General features: G+C 39.3%; 1 protein-coding gene and 1 pseudogene across 2 annotated transcripts in view; one reads left to right on the forward strand and one right to left on the reverse strand.

Annotated features, from left to right (window-relative positions):
• The window catches only part of TMEM163 (transmembrane protein 163), a 201,783-nt gene that overhangs the window by 107,413 nt on the left and 76,236 nt on the right, over window positions 1-18,134 (reverse strand). The window lies entirely within an intron of this gene.
• Window positions 13,299-13,414, forward strand: LOC120612064 (uncharacterized; annotated as a pseudogene).

The following is an 18,134-nucleotide window of genomic DNA, read 5'->3' on the forward strand; positions in this document are numbered from 1 at the left end:
AAAAGAATAAAAAGGTCTATACTTGACCTTGAACCAATGTATCGCACCCACCTGGGAAGCTGGTTTGGAAGTACCATGTACAAAATCCTGAACCCTTGCATAACTCGCAGTCCCTGATACCAGCCTTTCTGCATGTCCAGATATATATGTCCATGTAAAAGGCCAACGAAGACAAAAAAAGAGACCTGAACACAAAAGTAAATCACAGAGCAAGAGCATCAAGGAACTCTGTCCTCGCTGTTCTCATTCTGGAATACTAAGACTAAATAAGAAGGCAATTCTTTAACCAAAGAGTCCCAAATGCTACCATAGAGTTTCTGGCTGATGGAACTCCTTTTTCAGTTTAGCTACATGATGTCAAAAACCTGCAAGGCTCCAGAGACCTTCTCCCGGGTGCTGATGAAGAGGTATTCAAATACATAACAAGAAGGGATGCACTTCAAATCCAATTATTGCAGAGTGTTTATATTTAATTTACTTATAGGAAGAAAGCTGCTCCACGGTTGTTCTCTGTTGAGTTACAAGAAAAATAACCCTGTCAGTTAGTCTCTCTGTAAATCCCCTTATTCAAAGAGAAGTAAGTAAAATGTTACAGAAGCCCAGAAAAAAAACTGAACAAGTCCCTTCAAAGCCAGGTAGCTTCTTACTCGGCTTGTAATAAACCGAAGTCTACTTACTTCAGGTCCTGGAATTAACACTTCTGGAACCAAGAGAATTCGGCATGTGAATATGAGGATTGTTGTCTTTCCAAAAATTCTACTATGCGTAGAGTCTCAGTCAGACCACAGGCCTGGAAAGCTGTTAAGTTTTTAATAGAATTTAAAAACCATTCTCTGGCAACTCCAAGAGAAAAAAGTAAGTCAGGGAACAAGAAAGGAGTGGGAAGGAGATTCTGCAATGGAAACATCTGCCACCACTGCTAACCTATGGCCGATCACATCTCATCACACCATCATTCAGGCGAGAACAGCAAAGCCAAACAAAAAAGACAATTATCACCTTGGGGTCCAATCTACAGTTCCTAAATCAGATATAACTGGAGTGGCATCACATCTGAGTGGGAAGACAAGGCCATCCCAGGGCATAGGGAGAGGGCACTCAATCAGTATGTGCCATCAACTAAGGCAACACCACAGAGGTAGTGAAGAAGGAAAACCTTTCAAACATCCATTAGATGCTTACTGTGTGCAAAAAACATATGTCAAATGGGGTAGGGAAAAACCTACAACACATACACATGGACCCTGATCCCTAGAAATGCACTCCAGTAAGGCAATTATATCGCAGTGTAAGGTTTGCCTATCGAAAAACTACAAAAGCCATAGGGCTTTTCTTAACCATCTTATTTTATTTTATTTTTATTAGTTTCAAGTATACAGTACATTTGCCATAGGTTTTATAACTTGATAATGGCAAAATCAAGAAGGGATGCACATGGAACAGGTGACATTTGAGCTGGAATAGAAGAGTAGTAAGTAGATATGCAAAACTTGGGGGGAAAGAAGGCCATTCCCAGCGGAGGGAAGCAGACCAGTGAGAGTAAAGAGGAGGGCTCATGAAAAGTCTTAATCAGCAGACTAAGGAGCACAGGCTTAATTTAGTAGGGAATGAGGGCCATTTCATCTTCGAGGGAACATGAGATGTGCTTTTAAAAGTTTACACTATTATCCAGCAACCGTAGGATGGATAGAACGAGGCAAAGTTGGAGGCAGAGAGTATATTTATGAGGCTACTGCAATAGTTCGTGCACGAGGTCAAGATATCAAGAAGTGAGAGACAGCAGAGAGAGCAAGGACCCAAGAGAGCTCTGATGCACAGACAGGATACACAGGACCTGAGCAATGAAAAGGGAACAAGAGAGGCAAGGATTGAAGAAGAGGCCAACACATAAAGAAGGATGACCCGCTCAACACTCATTGAGTGCCTATTGCGTACAGTGCACTGGCGATGCGAATATGAGGAAGGTACACCTCTAACCCACAAGAAACCTAAGGGAGATAGAGCATCAGTACCTACCGTACTAACAGCAAGAGCTACATGATTCGGACTTTAAGGGTAAATAGATTTGCTTGAATTTATTCATCATTCGCTTAAACTTGAAATTCTCATCACCTTTCAGGCCTTCTTCTACCCTCCAGTCTCGAGCCTCACGGATACATATTTTTTTAAGAGTTATCAATGAGCTACACCCAAACCAATCCTATGAAGTTTAAGATTGAGGTCCCTATTTTCAGACAAGGACCTAGTGGAGATACAGAAAGGTTAAGTAACTTGCCCAAGGTTGCACAGCCAGTGAGTGGCCAAACCAGCTTGTCTGTCCCTAATCCTGTGTTCTTAGATGCTGGCCGCTCCCTGAAATCTTCCATCCAACCTTTCCTCCCACTCTCAGAGCCCACCCCCGCGTTACCCTGTCAGTCACCCTGTCAACTCGCATCTGAGCTAACCGGTAACTGCTCCTAACCATACGCCTTTGTTCTGGTTTCTCCCAGTTCTTGCCCAGTAGTGCTTCTAGATAAATCTGCCTAAAACCAGATTTGCATCACCCCACTTCCATTTACAAATGTTCATAGCTTCCTTATGTCCACCACATACAGCTCAAATTCCACAGCCTGACATTCAGGGACTCCCACCACTGGTCAAATGCCACAACTTACATATGTTGCTACCTCCCAGTTCTTTTAGGAGCAACAACCATTTTATGTTTCCTGCAGCCTTCACAGCCCATAAATGTGCACATATAAGACAGTCATTAAGGTTTAGGTATAGAGACAGAGGTAAAGATGGAGATAGAGATAGAGAATCTCCTCGGAAATGAGAGAAAGCAATGTCATAATAATCATCTATTCTCATAGAGTGCTCTACTTCGCTTTTTGCCAGAGCTCAAGCTCCAGGACCTGTTTTATTGGGAATACAAGATAGGAAGCTTTTAGAAAGAAAAGACAATGAATTATCAGTACCAGGGTTGTATGGTAAAGCTTAAGCTCCTATGAGCTCAACAAAGAGAGAAATGCAAGTGGACAGGACCTACCATAAAAAGTAGATTACAACTTGAGCTGTCTTCAAAGGTGAGAGCAGAACAGAGACATGTGGAGAAAAGAGCATCAGGCACTTTCGGCTTTGCTGAGAACATGCAAATTCCCCTAAAGGTTCCACTGTGAGTCTAGATGCATTCGCTTAATATTACATGAGGAACCTCCATTCTGTAGCACTGAGCCTGACAGCCAGTGAGGAAACCTGACAGGACATCACACTATCCCCCTGAGACTGCTGAAAACAGCAGCCCAAGTAGACGGTCTTCTGTCCCTCCATTAGCATCTCCCAGAAACTGAGCAGGACTGTTCACTGTCACGCTCTTCAAAAGGCAGACGCCTCATGCCCCAGTGCTGTCTGCAGTTCTGTTTGGAGGAGATCTCCTAAGAAACAGCTCTGATGAAAAGCCTTGTACATGCAGACATAAGGTGGTGAGAACAGAGCCAGCACAGTAGGGAGGCGGCAGGGATTGAGGGGAGGGACGGAAGGTAAGCCAAGTCCCAAACTGACTATTAGTCACTGCTTTGCCAATCAATCAGTCCCGGTCCAGGCAGCTCAGAACATGTGCTACTGCAGGGTTAACAGTTTCTAGTGACTAAAAGCTTGATTCATAAAAAATTGAAGACGACTCTGACTCTGGGTATTTTTTCATGCAGAGTTTTAACTCAGGAAGATGCTGGCTGCTTTGTGGTGATTAACCCCTATGAAGACACTAAGCCACCATGCAGCCTTTCTGGAAGCTTTCCTGCCAGGGGAAGTGCAGAAGTCAACATGCGAGACAGGGCAGGAGGGTCATTTAATGAAGTCTTCAGGTTCTCTATGTAGGTGAAGAATTTAAAGGCCATGGACAACTACTTAAACGAAGATCCAAGGGAAATCCAGTTATTGGTACAACCCTTGAACAATGGGAGAGCTGAGATGGCAGAACTTCTACACGCCCCCTAAAAGCAGAAAACATGTGCCATCTAGCTCCCTCCTGAAACACTTTTAATATGCATCATTGCGATGTAAAAGAAATAAAGGAAAGAAGGGAGAGAGAGCGAGAGAGGGAGGGAAAGAGAGAGAAAGGAAAATGTTGAACATTAAGGCAGCCTAAAGGTTATCTATTTCATCATCAGGCTTATTTTATTCCACTGAATGTGAATCTTAACTGAGAGTTTCAAATGAGTGTGATGCATCTGACTTCTGCTAGATGGTAATTACATTCCATAACTTATTAAAGGAGAAATCCCATTTCAAAAAAAAAAGTCATTACCAACTAAAAATAAAAATGGAAGCTAGCTATTTATATGCTGCCTGTCACCATGCCCTCTCACACACACAGCGGGATAAAAACAAAGACATATGTGGCACAAAAAGCTACTCTCCCATTCCCCTAGAGTCCAGGATACAACAGAACTGTAAATCAGGGAGGCACATCCACTGGCAGAAATCCTGCTTGTTGAGTTTGTTAATTTAGCTCTATTTCCATCTACTAGTTTAGATAATCAGCAAGTAAATATCATTTCATCAAGCACACAAATGTGCCAAATTCAGAAGGAAGCACAGAGGCCAATTCTCTTAATCCACAGAATTTGCAGAATATAAGCTCTACACTACAACATGCTGCATAGACTCAAGGTTGTCTGTCTGTCTGTCTGTCTGCCTGTCTGTCTGTCCCTCCCTCCCTCCCTCCTTCCCTCCCTCTCTCAGGAGAGGAAAGAATGACAAGGAGAGGTTCTGGCAAAGTAGCAAGGTAATAGGTTTCACTGAACAAAAAAAAAGATTGAAAATCTATATCTGGGCAGCTTGAGGTATGTTCTGGATTACACTATGTTCAGGTGTGTGATCAATTATATATAGAGTGCGTAATCTCTTTTAACTGACCTCCACTTATCCATTTGCTGCAGTGGCGGACACTAGTCCATCTGTAAAATGCCCTAACTGGCCAGGCACTCACAGTTCTACTTCACCAGATTTTAGCCAAGCAATGGTGTTGTCTGCTCCCAAATCTGCTTATGCCAGTTATATTTGTTAGTACAAGTACATAATGCTAAATATTTACAGTAATAATAATAGGTAGCAAATACTATGTACCCGACATTGTTTTAAGGCCTTTATTTGTATTCTTTGATGAAATTCTCAATAGCAATCCTATGAGGTATGTATGATCATCAGGCTTATTCTACAAAGGAAAAAACTGAGGCCACAGTCCAGCTTTAGAGCTCAGATAAGAACCTGGGCAGTCTGGCTCCATAGCCTATGCTTCTAACTACTGGTCCTTCCCACTAAGTAGGAGGAATATTGATATTTGTGAGAGCAAAAAGCGATGGTAGTTTCTAAGGATCAGATGAAAACCTTTGGAAAGCCTCACTAAAGCCACTACTGAAAATCAGTTGACTTCACACCAGGTGTGGGCAAGACATTTGTGAAAGACTGGAAGAAAATAAAAATTATAAAAGATGTGGAATTTAGGGCTCAGATGACCTAACAAGTATGTATGTGCTTGCTCTGCTTTAATCCCAAGGAACTGGAAATCAGAGGCAGCAAGTTCTAGATATGGTTTACAAATCCAATTCAGAACTGCTGGCACAGAATCCATCTTCAAAGAAAGAGTCTACTTGTTTAACGTGTAGACATAAACTTTGTACACATGAAGTTAAAATATAACATTAAAGATATCTACATTCCCAGCTTTATCCTATATTTTAATTATCAAAACACCTAGTCTTAATCACATCAGTAAAGATGCTTCTGTTGTATGTAGGTGTGCTAACACACACACATCCGCACACACACCTCCAGAAATATCAAGAACCTCAAAATAGAAAATGCTGTCTAAACAAGTCTTGCCCCACTTGGAAATCAAGCTCCTTGAGAACAGGGTTTGCCTGCTTTGTTCATTTTCCAGACCCTAGAAAAACACCCACCACATAAAAGGCAATTGATTATTTGTTGACTAATGACTACATAACTGAATGAATGAGAATTGTGTGCAAATACAACAGTGGCTAGCTGAAACGAGGTCTAGATAAGCAAGACGACATTGGGAAGGGTCCTTGCAGGTAAAGAAGGTAATGCAGTTTTATGTGACTTCATTGTTTATAGAGTAATTCTTCATTTGTCTCTGATCCAGCAGGGTGATGAGCAAATAATGTTATAAAATATAAGCCATGCAAAGGACTAAAAATGCTGTCTAATGGAAGAAGGGAAGGGAATAAATTAATACCTGAGAGCCTACTAAGTACCAAATGTTTTCAGACACATTTTGATTTTAAAACACAAAAATCTGTAAATCAGTGCTTACCCCCTTAGAATTTTATATACTTATCTAACAGCCCCTTACTCCCTTTAAGACTTGCCTTATTAGTAATTCAGTAAATTTTTATCTAGCATGATCAAAGAATGGAATGAACACTTTATATTACTCACAGGTGATCTTACAAATGACAGGGGAACGGAGGATCAATAAGCAGTTGATGAATAATTGAAATAAATGACATATACTTAGAAACTATACTCATCTAAGTTATTGCTTCAGAAGGTTCTTCAGGCAGAGGAGCATGGCACGTGGCAAGAAGTATTAGCCAGTGGTTCAGAAGACAGATGAGCTTAACAGCTCATCAGCTATATGGCTTTCAGCCAAGCACAGCCAACTGGGCCCCAATTCCCTCATCTATTAAAGGGGCTAAATTTGCCCCTTGAACTTGAAGACAATTTTAGGCCTTTGTCTACTATATTCTGGGTGACACCAAGAAAGTCATAATCAAGCCTACATTATGACTTTGATGAACATTGAGCACTTTAGCCCTTTTTCCAGCGATTACATATTAATTACATATTATATTTTATTATATTTTATAACTTCATAGATGAGTATTCTAATATTATCTATTAAAACATTGTCTTTGACCTAGAAGCTGTTTTATTCTACCAATTTTTAAAGAAATTAAAACATTTTAATGGCCATAAAACAAAAGTATCACAGGCTCAAAAGACTGTGTTGTGACTTAGGGATAAGTCAACCTAAATCTATTCCACGGGGACAAGTACCACCAGCCATACTCTCTCAAACCAGACCATGTGCAAGAGCCATGTTCATACAACACATGACTTTGGAATAAGAGTGGCATTGCAGAAGGATCCATCTGGCTGCCTGTCCAAGATGGGAAGAAGGCAGGGCTGGAGCCCCGGAGGCAAGTGATGCATAAACCAACCCAACAGTGTAGTAAAAACTAAATGACAAGCATGCCAGGGAACAGATGCCAAAGCAAATGCCAAGGAAACTCTGCTGGACTTGACCACCAAGCATATCTTTTCTGTCTTTCTACCTCCTAAACTGCTTCTAGCATTTTCTGGTCTAAATGATTCAAGTTCAATTCACTTAGCACATATTTAGAGTGCCTACTATATTCCAGACACTGTTTGACACACTGTTCGAGACACTGACACCAAAACAAAGATCCCTGCCCTGGGGCTAATATTCTTCTGGGACAACAGCTGATAAACAGTTAGCATAATAAGTATATAGTGCGTACAAAGGTAGTAAGAGATGTAAAGAAAGAGGTAGGACAGAGTAAAGAGGATCAGGAATTCTGGATGGGGGGGTGTTACAGTATTAAATAAATCAGGGAAAGTAATTCTCACTAAGAAGATAAAGGTTTCAGTAAAGACATAAAAGCAGTGAGATAGATATCTGGGGAAAAGCTTTCCAGAAAGAGAGAACAGCTTGAGCAAAGGCTTGAAGATGGGAAGGTATCTCTTTAACTACTCCCAAACTTGTCCTTAAAGGAGAAAATTAAAATCTGTTACTAGCGACCGAAAGCAATCTTTACTTTTGATGGAGGAAGGGAGTAGTTAAGATTAATTCAAACAAGTCGAGTCTGAAATGTCTACAAAAAAAATTAGACACATGAACCCTGTAACTAGAGAGAGAGGTGAGCGATATAGGTATGCCTTGGTCATGTGACATAAACCCCCTGCAGGCCTGTTCATGCTCTCTCTTCATCATCCACAGTAGCTGCAGTGTCCTCATTTTTAAGATGGCAGCATCATAAGAGACAAGGCTCTCAGATCCAAAGTCACTGCTTGAAGGATTGCTGCCAAGAAGGGCGGCTCAATCCACACAGGATGTGGTATGAGGGAGAAACTATTGAGTTCATTGTGTTAAGCCCCTGAGATTTCAGGTTGTTAAAACAGCTAGTGGAATTGCTCAGACTAAAGCAACATCTCTACAGACATCTCTACAGAGCAGATACTTAGAGCAGAACCAAAATCACTGAGGGGTCATTCCTCTTTTGAATCTGTCTTGTGAGTGTGAATAAAGAAAGACCTCACGGTTTCCAAGGACAAGAAATAATTAAGCCTTATCTTGTTGCCGAATAATCAGACTGGTAAGAAACCAAGCATCACTCAGAGAGTTGGAGAACTCAGGTTTATTACATTGGTGGTCCCAGAAGAGTTAGTGCTCTGAAGATTTGGGCCCTGAGCTTACACGCAACTTTGCTTTTACAGGGCTTATTCTTGCAGTTACAATTGGCATGAGTCGACTGGTTAATTTGCCCTCAGGTGGTTACAGACCATGGGAGTTGCTATGGGTTACAGGTGTGCGCAGGAGTTGCTATGGGTTACAGGCAGTCATAGACCATGAGATTTTCAGACAACACATCTGTTATCTAGACAGAACAAGCAAATGGGAGGATGAGTCTCTAGTTAATTTTGAGGTCGCACTGCCCTTTGGCCTATGCGGCAAGCATATCTACAGAAGCAGAACAAAGAGCTGGTTATAAGGTTAGTCTTTTGAGTGGAAAATTCCTCTTTAATCTTACTGGATATGTCTAAATTATTTCATCTTTCCCTCTCTGAAACTTCTTTAGTCTTCAGAACTTGGTTCTTCCCTGGATTTCTACTGTCTCACTGGCTATTCCACTTGTTTTTCTGCCTATCCCTGACATGGGGTGTTCCACCTCAGTTGATACACCTTCTCTCTAGGGATCTCATTCATTCTCAAAGCTTCAACTCCCACTTGCACACTCGTGAGTTCCCCACCCATATCTATAGTTCTCACCTATCTCTTGAGCTACAATCCCTACTGGACGCATATGTCTTATGGGATGTGACTAATGTTATTTTCGGGTGTGTCTGAGGGTGTTCCTAGAAGAGATTAACATTTGAATCAGTGGACTGAGTGAAGCAGATTGCTCTCTCATGTCGGTGGGCCTCATCCAATCCACTCAGGGGCCAGGATGAAACAAAAGGGAAGAGAAAGGGAGAAGTGGCCTCTCCCTCTGACTGCTGAGCAGGAACACTGGTCTTCCCCCATCCTTGGAATGACATACCTTGACTACTCTGGTTCTCAGGCCTTCAGGCCTGGACAGCAGTACACCACTGGCTTTCCTGGGCAGATCATGGGACTTCTCAGTCTCCATAACCACATAAGCCAATTTCTGATACTAAAGTGTGTGTGTGTGTGTGTGTGTGTGTGTCCGTCTGTCTATCCTACCAGTTCTGTTTCTCTAGAGAACCCTAACACATGGATTATGTACATCATAATCTCACAACTGTATTCCAATACAGATTTACCTTGCCTCTAAAACATGCCGCCCCCTCTGTAGTCATCTGGAACAGTAATAACAGTATCGTCCTGACCACCTGGATTACTAACTCAGAGTCGCTCTTGCCTGTTCTTTCCCAGTCTCGTATCCAACATCAAGTCATTTCAACCTTATCGCTTTCTGCTGGGTGAGCTCACCCAGAACATCTCCTTCAAAGGGCCACGGCAGATTTTACCTCTTAATAAGGCTTTTTCCCTTTGTTACCAGACTCTCCCCTAAATCAAAGGCCCAAAATGTTATTTTAAAAGATGATGAAATTTCATTTTATTATAATAGTTTGGATTTGGCCCCAAAGGCCACATTTGAACTGAAGATCAGGAGAGATTTTAGCAAAGTAATTTAAGATGGAGAGTAGAATATACCCCATTAAACCCCAGGTGCTCTAGTAAAGAAGCCTCATAAAGGAAGAGGCCTTCTGGCCCTAGGCCCAAGGCAAAGCAAGGAGACGACTGTGGCACTTTCTGAGAACCACTAGTAGAAATGCTGACCCTTCCCTAACAAAAGGAAGCCATGTAGCACTCCTCAGGATTCCAGGTCACTGGGACCACAGATACACATGCACAGATGCATGCACATGCACACGTGCACGCACACACACGCACACGCACACGCACACACATGACCTCATTCTATGTTGGGTCCTGCCTGTCAGGGTGACAATTGTAACCCTTTACCCTCCCTGGGCTAAAGACTCTCTCCTTCTTTACTCAAGACCAGCATGCAGGAGACTTTGATACAGTTGGCACTGATTTACTCATAACTGGATAATCTGTGTTCCGGGCTCAATCAATAAGAAAGAACCTTTGTTTCAACTTTCAAATGCTGACCTTAGCCTGTGGACAGTCTAAACTAATTCCAAATCCCTCTCACAGGTACCCTCTCGCTCCCCAAACCCACCTTATCAGTTCAGGTTCATTTTCTCCTTCACCTGGAGTAATGCAATAACCTACTAAGTGGTTCCAACCTAAGCCACTTGCCTTCATTTTGCTGTCAGAGTCTTTGGATGGACACATCTGACTCTAACTCTCCCCAGCTTTAAACCTTCCATGAAAAATATCTGTGTGCCCAAGGAGGTATGCACAAGAACTACATATAACTACATGTAACTACATGTAACTACAGCACTCCCAGGAAAAACTGGGACGGCGGGGTCTGCATTCACCATGGGGAATGGTTAAATAAATTGTTACCTGCAGCAGGTAAACACATAGCTAGACTTGTAACTAGTAACAAAGAAAGATAGATTAGACATACCGTTCATGAAAAAGCGAGTTTCAGAATTTTAAATGTATCCTCATCAGTCACTAAAAAACGAAACCCTCGACTCAAAGTATTGCAAGATGTTTTCTGTAGGTACATATGTGTGTGTAAAGGGACATAAAGGGGACTGAAAGGTCACTCTCAAAATGGTAATAGCCTAAGTTCTGGGGCAGTGGGAAGAGAAAAAGGACTGGGCAAGTGTTGCCCTCATGGGAATTCACAGCATTCACATACTGCATCTGTAATTTAAAATAGTAAGTAAATTCAAATATTCAATTTAAATAAAAGGATTAAACCTAACATGTTTTTAAAACCTCCCTGCCTGCATCAATAAGAAAAAAAAGCAACCCAATTAAAAAAAAAAGTGTTTTTGTAGTCATATTTATGAAGGCTTTCTCTAACCCAAGGTCACAAAGATTTCTTACTTTTTTTTTTCTAAGAATTTTATAATTTTAGCTCCTCCATCTAAGTCTATGGTCCATTTTGAGGTAATTTTTGCATATGATCTGAGGAAGGGGGTTCAGCATCAATCCAGCATTTCTTAGGTGGATATCCAGTTGTTCCAAAACAATTTGTTGAAAAGACTGCTCTGTTCCCCTTTGAACTGTCTTGATATCCTTGCAAAAATCAATTATTATAAATGTAAGGGTCTATTTCTCTCAATTCCATTCCACTGATCTATGTATCTATCCTTATGCCAAAACCACTGTCTTGATTACTGTAGTTTTGCAGAAAGTTTGTCCACCAACGTTCTTCTTTTCAAGATTGTTTTGTCAATTCTGGGTCCCCCTTCATTTCCATATAAATGTCAGAATAAGCTTGTCACTTTCTGCAAAATAGGAAGCTAGAATTTCAGTAGAGATTGCACTGACTCTGTAGATCAATTTAGGGAGTAATGCCATCTTAAAAATGTTAAGTGTTCTCAACCATGAACATGAAATGTATTTCCATTCATTTGGCTCTTCTTTATTTTCTTCTAACAATGGTTTGTAGTTTTGAGGTTAATTTTGCACTTTTGTTAAATTTATTCCCAAGTATCTCATTCTTTTTGATGCTATTATAAGTAGAATTGTTTTCTTAACTTGGTTTTTAAACTTTTCATTGCTATCGCATACAAATGTAATTCATTCTGTATATTTATCTTGTTTGTATTCTGCAATCTTCCTGAACTGATTTATTAGTTCTAATAGCTTTTTAGTTTATTCTTAGTATTTTCTATATACAAGACTATGTCACCTGAAAATATAGTGTTACTTCTTCTTTTCCTATCTGGATATATTTTATTTTTCTTGCCTAATTGCCCTGACTAAACCCTCCAGTACAGTGATGAAATGAATAGAAATGGAGAGAGTAGATATCCTGATCATAGGGAGAAAGCATTCAGTCTTTCACCCTTAAGTATGATATTAACTGGCTTCTCATAGATATTATTTATTAGATTGAGGAAGTTCTCTTCTATTCCTAGCTTGTTGAGTGTTTTGATCCAGAAGGGTCGATTTTGTGAAATGCTTTTTCTGTGTCTATTCAGATGATTGTCTATTTTTTGTTATATATTCTATTAATATGAGGCATTACACTAATTGATTTTCAAATATTAAACTAACCTTGCATTCCAGAGATAAATCGAGGTTGTTGTGTATAATCTTTTCCCATATTGATAAATTCAGCTTGCTAGGATATAGCCTACATTTTAACTTTGAAAATAAAATAATCTTGCCTTTTTGAGAAATGACCTTTGGTATCTCTGTCAAAAATGGAATGTTGCACTGAAGAGTGACAATTGGCCTTAAAATTTAAAAATAATATTGCTTGCGTTAGGTAATTAATTTGTGCAAAACCACACAGAATTTTAAACTTCACAGTAGCTTCAGTATTTTCTCCTAAACTGTCTTCAATGACCAGCTAACAAATTACTAAAATGTTGGTATTAATTACATTGTCTAAAGGGCATTGTTAAGTTGGATTATAACCTGTATTTTCTTCTGTAAATTCAATTACAGCTCAAAGTGTAGCAGGCTTGGATTTCCGATTATTAATGTCTATAGTAAATTAGACAAGACTAATTTTAATAGTTATTTAAGACACTCTCATATAACTTCCATCAACAATGTCAGATTTTTACAGCATTCTGGGCACAGAGTGGGTGTTTGATGTATTTCTATATATTATATACTAGCAATGAACAATCTGAAAATGGTATTAGGAAAACAATCCCATTCACAAAAGCTTAAAAGAAGAAAGTACTTAGGAATAAAAGTTAATAAAAGAAGTGCAAGACACTAGAAGCTACCAACATTATTGAAGGTAAAAATCTAAATGAAAGGATGGGACATGGTTCCATAGCGTAGTGGTTAGCATGTCTGCTTTACATGCAGAAGGTCCTGGGTTCACACCCCAGTGGAGCCAAGGTCCATGGTATACGGCCATGCCACCCTGACCAAGCCCGATGTCTGACCTCAGAAGCTAAGCAGGGTCGGGCCTGGTTAGTACTTGGATGGGAGACCACCTAGGAAGACCAGGTGCTGAAGGCATTAAAAAAAAGAGAGGGTGGGGGCAGCCTATGGAATGGGAGAAAATATTTGCAAAACAAATATCGGATAAGAGGCTAATATTCAAAACATAAAGAACTCGTACAACTCAATAACAAAAAAGCAAACGATTCGATTTAAAATAATACACAGAGAAATAATATAGGTAGTTTTCCAAAGAAGTCATCCAAATGGCTTCTGGTACATGAAAAGATGCACCACATCAATATTCATCAAGGAAATGCAAATAAGACCACAATGAGACAGCACCTCACATCTGTTAAAATGAATGTCATCAAGAAGTCAAGAGGTAATAGTTGTCAAGGTTGTGGAGAAAATGGAACCCTAGTACACTACTGGTGGAAATGGAAATTGTTCAGTCACCATGGAAAACATTATGGAGGTGTCTCAAAAAATTAAAAATAGAATTACCATATGATCTAGCAATCCCACTTCTAGGTATATACCCAAAGAAATGAAAACAAAACATCAAAAGGATACCTGCACTCCCATGTTCATTGCAGCATTATTCACAATAGCCAAGATATAGAAACGACCTAAGTGTCCATCAATGGATTAATGGATAAAGAAGATGTGGCACATACATACAATGGAATACTATTCAGTCATGAGAAGAAAATCCTGACGTTTGTGACAACATGAATGGACCTCAATGAGGGCATTATGTTAAGTCAGACAGAGAAAGACAAATACTGTATGATAGCACTAATATATGGAATCTAAAAAAGCCAAACTCCTAAAAACAGAGTAAAATAGCATTACCAGGGACTTGAGGATATGTTTTTTAAGGGTACAAACCTGCAACTAGTAAATAAGTCCTGGAGATCTAATGTACAGCATAATGTAACCAAAAAAAGAGAAAATCATCCAAGACCAAAAAGACAACTGACAGTAATATGACTCCTTGCTCTTGCTACTGAGCACATAGAACATTTCACTCCACAACTACAGTTTCTCAATCAACATCGAGACATTAATTAAAGTAAGGAAATCACTGAATAAAGAAGGGTACACCATCCCTGGTCTATATTATTTCCAGGAATGCTCAGAAATAAGAACTCTCAGGCACCTCTATCCACCACCTGCAAAATTTGGTGCCAGCACCCAAAGGCAGATCTTGAAATATATACCTATGTTCTACTAACACTGAAGAAATGCTCATTGCTGAAAACTATGATCAGGTAGTAGAGTTACATATATAAAAGCATCAAATGTACATAGAAGTTACTCTCTTTTTTTAAGAAATACATTTTTTAAAAATTCAATATACATTCATTGCCAAAAATAGACTAAATAAGAGTATACCCAAAAAAAGAGAAACTGTCCCTAATCCCAATTCCATACTGTCTACTAAAAAATCATTTCATATGTCATTCCTAAACAGTGATACAAAAGAGACTATGGCACAGGACAAAATTGAGCCTAAGCTTTTCTAATGAAGCAAATTTATACTTTCGGCAGACAGGGTCAACAGTTTGTCAGAGAGTCTGTTGCAGGGGGCACCTCACCCCACCAATCATCGTTCTGTGATAACAGCCTGTCTCCCTGACCTATTTATAGTATCTGAGTTTTTCCCTGGCCTATTGGTTTCCTATCGCTGCTGTAACAAATTACCGCAAATTTAGTGGCTTAAAATAACACAATTATTATTTTATAATTCTAGAAGTCAAAAGTTCAGGATCAGTCTCACTGAGCAAACAAAAATCAAGGCGTAGGCAGAGCTACATTTCATCTGGAGACTCTAGAATTTGTTTCCTTGATTTTTCTAGCTTCTAATTGCTGCTCTCGGCCCCACAATGCTATGACCTCTGTTCCTGTCAGTGAATCACTTTCTCTGACCCGGACCTTCCTGCCTCTCTCTTAGAAGGGATTGAGTCCATTAGACCCATCCAAAAAATCCTGGATAATCTTCCATTTCAATATTCTTAATCACATCTAATTCTGCCAAGTCCCTTTCACCATGTAAATTAACATAGTCACAGACTCCGGAATATGGACACAGACATCTTTGGAGGGCCATTATTTTGCCTACCACACCTAGTAATAAAACATTCTTCAGAAACATGGATTTTAAGGTAGGTTGAGTATTCCTCCTCATGGGTAAGTCAAGTATTCTTCTACTGTCTCTGTTGGGTTGTTTATAAATGTTTTGTTATTATCGATAATGTTGAAATAGACACTGTTAACAGGACTGAATGTTTGTGTCTACCAATATTCATATGTTGAAATCCTAACCCACAATGTGAGATTATTAGAAGAAGGGGCATTTGGAAGGTAATTAAGTCATGACGGTAGAGCCCTCATGAATGGAATTAGTGGCCTTGCAGGAAGAAACACCAGAGCTTGCTCAGTCTCTCTCTGTACTCTGTTATGTGAAGCCAGCTGTCCACAACCAGGAAGAGGCCCCTCACCAGAACCCAACCATGCCAGCACTCTGATCTCAGACTTCCAGCTTCCAGAACTGTGAGAAATAAATTTCTGTTGTTGATAAGCCACCTAGTCTATGGTATTTTGGTACAATAGCCCAAGCTGACTAAGACAGACACTATGCTGTGTAAATCTTTCAGCATTCCTGCAGTTATTTTCAGATCTAAGGACCTGAGCACATGATTAAAGCTCTTGAGACATGCTTGCAAACTTCCCTCTGGAAAAACTTTTTATGTACATGCTCAACAGCAGCATATTAGAGTACCCATTTCACATCATTCTTGCCAACATGAAATAACATCATTCTTTTCAATTATTGCCAATTCAGCCAGAAATGACAACTTATTGTTCATATCTGCATTTTCTTTTATTTCTAGTAACACTGTATTCTATATCTTATACTTACTAGTAACTGTATTTCTTCCTTTGAAATTGTCTGGTTATGCCTTCTGCCTGTTTCTCTAATAAAATAGGACATTTCTTCTTTGAAAAATGTATGTCTTTAAGATTGTTATTTTTTTTATTTCATCTCTTACAGATGTATTTTACAAATATCTACTTCTTCATTTTCTTTTTGCATTGTATTTATGAATGTTTGGTGTTTGGAACTAAATAGTTAAATCCTCATGAAAAAATTGTTTAATTATCAGGCTTTCTCTTTGCTACCATTTTCTCTTGGGCTGACTTCCTTTATTTGTTATAAGCCTAAACTGGAGTATAATAGAACACTAAACTATGGCAAGTAGTAACTATATAATTGAGTTTTATTTAATACAAAAACATTTTCATACTAAGGATCAGATAAAAACCACATAAGAACCAGGATACTGATTTTTACATTAAATTATTTAAATAAGGGATCAGCAAACTCTGGCCTGCTACTTATTTTTTATGGCCCATGATCTGTTTGAGAGGGCAAAAAAGGATACGCTACAGAAACAATATTGTCCACAAAGCCTAGTCCTTTATAGAAAAAGTAACTCATCTGAAATATATTTTCGTATACGTGGCAAGAAATATAAACCTATTTTTTCAAAGAAATTTAACCAACTGCCTCAACCCTATTTATTAAGCCCTTCTATCCTTCAAATTTGAAATGCCACTTCTTCAACTCAAAAAAGAAATAGAAATGGGCAGTATACATATAAAAAAAGTATTCTAATTATAATGAATTGCAAATTAAATTCATATTATCACTATCAGAATAGAAAAGATTGCAACGGTTTATAACATAACACTGGAGAAGATATGGAGAAACGTCAACACTGATTTTCTTAATGAGAGTATGAGAGCGACCTTCTTGGGGACAATATTACAAAAACTGTCAAAAGTTTAATTCTACAGGCTCTCTCATTCAATGATTTAAATTTTATCATACTACAAAAACTCTCACAGAAGTTCACAAGGTAATGTTTATACAGCTACTTCTCGAAATATTGTTTACACACAATACTGGCAACATACTAGAATATACTTAAATGCCAACCTGTTTGGATAGGGTTAACTCAGCATACCTGGATTGATCAAACCCTGCATATTCCCAAGAAAAACCAGTCTTCAGGACTGGCTCTTGGACTGGCTCTTGGTTAGCCCTAGGAAGACAAGCTCTGGCCTTTGGAATATTCTGCCCGATAAGAGTGTTTGTGTATGTCTGAGGCCTGTAGCCATGCAGTACAGGTTTCATCAGATAGTTTATGTTAACAATGACATATGGCTGACACCTGTTTTTGCTCTGAAGGGCTGGAGAGTGATTAGCTGAGGCCAATCACACAGGTACTATACCTACATAATGACACCCCTGAACAAATATGCTGGCCATCAAGAGTTGGTGAGCTCCCCTGCTTGACAACAATTTGCAGATGTTGTCACACATTGCTGGGAGAGGCACATCCATGTGTCTCCACTGGGAGGAACATCAAGCTCATGCCTGATTTCTCTTGACTTCACTCCAGGCACTAAGGGCCTTTTTCCTTTGCTGATTCTAATTTGAATCCTTTTGCTTAAACTACCAGTGTAACTGCTTTTCTGAATCTTATGAGTCCTTCTAGCAAAGCATCAAGCCTGAGGGTGATCTTGAGGACCCCCAAGACACACTATCAACAGGAATTTTGATAAACTGATACAATGAAACAATATGAAGCCATTAAAAGGCATGAAACATATATGCGTGAGTATATACACACAGTGGATGCCTACAATAGATTGTTAAATGATCAGTTAATTGCAAAATATGATTAGTATGACCTTACATTTTTAAAAGTTAACTTTTATTGAA

Source organism: Pteropus medius, unplaced genomic scaffold (genome assembly GCF_902729225.1).
Source record: "Pteropus medius unplaced genomic scaffold, Ma_sr-lr_union100, whole genome shotgun sequence".
In the NCBI taxonomy this organism is placed as follows: domain Eukaryota; kingdom Metazoa; phylum Chordata; class Mammalia; order Chiroptera; family Pteropodidae; genus Pteropus; species Pteropus medius.